Genomic DNA, 5414 nt, shown 5'->3' with positions numbered 1-5414 from the left:
GTGAGGGGAAACAACGCCCCCTTCCCCGCCACACATAAATAGATATAAAAGAACAACAGCGCCCATAGATGAAGCACACACGTGTGTGTGTATTCATAGAGGAGGGCAAGGGAAACTCAACACCCCCGTATAAAAACGAGGGCGGTCCCCACCCCAAATAAATAATACTAAACGAACAATCAAATAAATCGAAAGTAAGTACTCGCAAAGGAGGGTACTGACATACACACATGCACTTAACGGTGCTGAGATTATCTATCCGTCAATCTATCTGTATCTGTATATCTCAGCACCCTCCTTTTTTACGAGTACTTATTTTCGATTTATTTATTCATTTATTATTCATTTATTATATATATACATAATATGAGACTTGTCCCTCCCTTAATAACAATGGGAAGGACCTCAGCACTCTGCCCCTTATTGACTGCCTGCTTGCTTTGAGTTCAGCTGACCATTTTATATGTGGCTACTCCAAAGTAACCCTCGCCGAGATCAACAGGGCTGGGGTGGTATAGTGTTTTTTTTTGTTAAGATCCCCTATTTTTCACAGCACCCCCCGGGACAGCGTTTCTTCATCGCCCCCCCCCCCCTCCACAGAAGGCTCCTGGGGTCGCCCAACCCGAAGCTCCCTCTTCCTCCCCACAAGAGCCCTGGCGGTCCTTTCCCTCCTCCGCCTATTTGCTTTGATAAGAAACCCTCCCAGTTTGCTCATGAGTAAGCCTGACAGGGCGCAAGGGGCAGGTCTGCTCCAGATATGCCTCACGCAGGCAAGGGGTTGGTTTATTTTCTTCTTCTGTTTCTGCACCATTGTATGTATTTTAGCTGTCAGTGTGTCTTGCTGTTAACCAGGAGGCTGGTGGTTCAAGCTCACTCAGGGACAGCTGTGGCCAGGATTGCTGCACTGCAGCAGGTCAGACTGGATGATCCCTTCCAGCTCTATAGTTCTGTGATTCTGCTCCAGTCCAATACTAGGCTTCTTTATTCTTTAGAAAACATATTTACCATTGGAGCCTCAATAACTATATGCAGCGCTTTATTTTTTGGTCAAAAAAGAAAAAAGAGGTACCCGTATGGCAGCAGGTGCCAGTGCTCTTTTATCTCTGGTCAGGGACAGAGGGTGGCACTAGGGAGGGAGTTGTCGTCACGCCACCCCTTGGTGTGTGGAGTGCCGCAGGGCGCAATCCTCTCCCCGATGCTTTTTAACATCTTTATGCACCCCCTTGCCCAGATTATCCGGAGCTTTGGGCTGGGTTGTCACCAATATACTGATGACACTCAGCTCTATCTGCTGATGGATGGCCACACCGACTGGGCCCCAGACACACTGACCAGATGCTTGGAAGCTGTGGCTGGATGGTTTCATGGGAGCAGATTGAAACTAAATCCTTTGAAGACAGAGGCCCTCTGGCTGGGTCGGGATGGCATAGGGATGAGGGACCAACTCCCTTCTCTTGCGGGGGCCCAATTAGTGCCATTGCCTTCCATTAAGAGTTTGGGTGTAATCCTTGACGCCTCCCTTTCCATGGAGGCGCAGGTTACAGCAACAGCCAAGGCGACATTTTTCCACCTTTGCCGCATCAAGCAGTTGGTCCCTTACCTTTCCTGCCCAGACCTGGCCACAGTGATCCATGCAACGGTCACCTCCAGGCTTGACTACTGTAATTCGCTCTACACGGGGCTGCCCTTGAAGCTGTCTCAGAAACTCCAGCGGGTGCAGAATGTTGCAGTGAGGCTCCTCACAGGGTCTCTGCCATGGGAGCATATTCACCCAGTGCTTTTCCAGCTGCACTGGCTCCCGGTGGAGTACAGGGTCAAGTTCAAGGTGCTGCTTTTGACCTTTAAAGCCCTTCACGGCCTAGGACCCTCGTACCTACAGGACCGCCTCACCTGGTATGTCCCACGGAGAACCCTAATGTCCATATACAGCAACAGCCTAGAGGTCCCGGGCCCTAAGGAAGTTAGATTAGCCTCAACCAAAGCCAGGGCCTTCTCAACACTGGCTCCGGTGGAACGCTCTGTCTCATGAGACCAGGGCCCTGCAGGATCTGACTTCTTTCCGCAGGGCCTGTAAGACAGAGTTGTTCCATCTGGCCTTTGGCTTAGAATCAGTTTGATTCCCTCCCCCTTTTTCTTTTTCCTTTCTCCTCCTATGATGAGATTGCTCCCTAATTGTTTTAATGTTGTATCTTAATCTTTTAAATTGTATTTTAATCAACTTGTATTTATTATTGGTTTTTAGCTGCCCTGAGCCCGGTCTTGGCTGGGGAGGGCGAGGTATAAATAAAAATTTATTATTATTATTATTACTCTATTCTTACTAGTTGGTAGCTTGGGGGGGAGGGTCCTTCTGGATTCTCTGCTGTCATTTGAGGCTCAGTTGGCTTCAGTGATGCGGAGAGCCCTCCATCATCTTCGGCTGCTGGACCAGCTCCCCCCCCCAATCTGGACATGGACAGCCTATGCTCTGTCTATGTTATGTCTATGCTCTGGTAACCTCCAGAGTGGCAACAGGAGAACAGGCCTTTTCTGCAGTGGCTCCCCATTTGTGGGATTCTCTCCCCAGGGATGCTCACCTGGTGCCTTCATTATATACCTTTAGGCACCAGGTGAAAACATTCCTCTTCAACCAGGCCTTTGACTGACTAAAACATCCTATATCCTTGTATTTTTGTGTTGTGAACTGCCCTGAGAACTATGGATGAAGTGCAGTATACAAATTTAATAAATAATAATAATGCTGTCACAAAGTAAGCACAAAATGCATGTTTTTGTTTTAAAAAGGCCATTGGCTATACTTGAGATGCTTAAGAGAAACAAAACAGAAAGGGCAACCCCCCTCAAAAAAAATTTGCATCACCTGGTGATGGATTCAGATGTATGCACTTCTTTAAAACTGCTTCAGCAACATTTGGCAGACATAAAAGTTGCTAAAAGCAAGTCTCTCTATTCCCACCACCAAAAAGCAAACAAAGGATTGCAGTGTTTCCAGATGGCACATCCATATATTAATTTTTTGTGTTTGCCCTCTGCAGTGGTTATATGAGGGTAATGGGAAAATCTATATTCAGCATGTTTGGGATAGGAGGCATGCATTGTTTATCAGAGAACTAAGTAGGATAGCCATATATTAATCAGGTATTTTTTAAAAACATACAAAAAGGAACTGCAGCAAAATGTTGTAGTGTGGAATGTGCTCCAGGATACCCTGTCCTGTTCCTCTTCCACGTTGACTATCAGTCAGTATTCCACACCCACTGAGCATGTTGAGTTCTCCCTGGGCTGCTTCTTGCCTTATTTCCTTCCCACCCCTAAATATTTTTAGCTGTTATACAGAACTGGCATGTGTGTGTGTGTTCCACTTTGACCTTTCACTAGGCAATGCCTTTGACTTTTGCAGAAGATGGCAAAGATGGTTTATACAGAGCTTGTAGGAGGGGGACCTGTGGCTTTTCAAAGCCCCAGACAGCATGGTCAGAGGTCAAGAAGCTTCCCAAGCCCCATCTAGGCTAATACTGCTCTTCTGCAGCAGAGCTGGACGTGCTGGACGAAACCTCCACTCAGCCCTCCTAGATCACACCATGTGCCTATTCAGAGCAGCATCCTGTTATCCACAGTGGTCCATCAGGTGCTTGCCACTTTCCCTTGTCCTGATGTGCCCCACAGGTTAAAATTTTAAGGGGAGAACTATGTATGCCACCCTGAGCTACTTGGAGGAAAGGTGAGATAAAATTGCCTGATATAACTGGTAGTGACTCCCTAGAAACTCAGGTGGGGACCCTACTGGTCCTGCCATTTCTTGCAGTTTATTCATCCTACTAGTGGGAAATGCTGAAACATGGGGATCGTCTGCAAATAAATCATGTGTTACAGACCCTCCCACTTCACCTTAGCGGTTACACATGAAATTTGGTTGCCAGTATTTCATTGCGTCAGCAAAATAATTGAATCTCAGTTCCACTTCCCACTTTCTGGTTGACTGATTGCTTTGTTGGGGTGGGTGGTTAACATTATCATCATTCTGCCACACAGCAGTCTAAAAGCCCTCTTGATTCTGGCAGTATTTGGTAGGGCAGCACTCCAAAAGCAGAAATAATTGTTGAAGTTACAGGAAGTTCATTAGCTGGCTTAAAAACATGAGATTTACTCAAATGATCTATTAACATTAGTGCAGCAATCACTGGGATTTCAGACTCAATGTGGGACATAGCGACTCATAAAAGCTGAAAAATTGGCCAGTGCCAGGACTGGTACTTGTTAATTTCAGAAAAGCAAATGAAATGAAATGAAAATGTAGGTGTCAAAGGACAAACTGGATACCCCACATGTAGAAGACCATGAGGAGCAGGCAGGGCCCCCTGAGTCCAATGCTGAGGATCCCCTTGAGGGGTTTGCTGGACTGATACCCAAAGAACAACCTCAGGACACAACATGTCAGAAGAGGAGGTGGACTCCCAGGTCTTGACAGCTCCAGTGCCTGAAGCTTTAAGTTCTGGCTGGAGAGCGACAGCAACACATGCATCTATGGACCCTGGAGTCAGTGGGCTACTTGTAACATAAGGGAGCATATTCAATATTAAGCGGCATATTTTCAAGCAACCCCTATTCTTCTTTGCTGTCAGCAGCAGTGGTTTAGGAGGCGAGAGTATAATGTCTTTTTCTTGAGTCTTCTGCTTGCCGGAAACAACACAAGACTCTGACTCCTTCTTGGCAGCTCACTTCCAATATTGCTTTTCCCGTTGTTTTTGCTTTTGATTGCAGTGATTTTATAATCACTGCACCCTGCCCTGAACTCTAGACGGGCAATATGCGGTAACCCATTCACAAATAAATTTTAACCATTGTCCTTTGCCTCAGGCAGCAAAAGGTCTTGGAGTGGTGCTGAAAGGAGTGGGAAGAAGTAAACATGCATGCAAGCGCTTTGATGCCGAAAACTCCAGACTGCGCATACAGGACCAGTAGTTTCAGCCCCTGTGTTTGCCAAGAAGACATGTTTTAATTGGTGCCATAATGTGATGGGCCAAAAGGGAAATGTTTGTGGCATCCTTGTATGGACAGCTATTTTCTTCTTCTTCTTCTTCTTCTTCTTCTTCTTCTTCTTCTTCTTCTTCTTCTTCTTCTTCTTCTTCTTCTGCAATCCCTCGTAGCCAAGTAAGATTGTCTTCCATAAACACGGTTTTAACAGTGAGTCCATAAGTGACTGTGGAGGCCAATTCCAGATCCACACGTCCTTTCACAGTGGGGACATAGGTTTCCAGGCAAGAGTTGATCACAGTGAGGGTTTCTTCCTCTTAGCGCATTTCTCCCTTTCGTCCTGAGTTTGAGTGTCTTCAAAGCTCATGACACCTTTGGTCAAGGCTGTTCTCCAATTGGAGGCCAGTGTTTCCCAGTTGTTGGTGTTTATACTACATTCT

The sequence above is a fragment of the Podarcis pityusensis genome, assembly GCF_964106645.2.
Source record: "Podarcis pityusensis genome assembly, chromosome: Z".
Lineage (NCBI taxonomy): Eukaryota > Metazoa > Chordata > Lepidosauria > Squamata > Lacertidae > Podarcis > Podarcis pityusensis.
The sequence above is the reverse complement of the archived record's forward strand: the minus strand, read 5'-3'. Positions refer to the sequence as shown.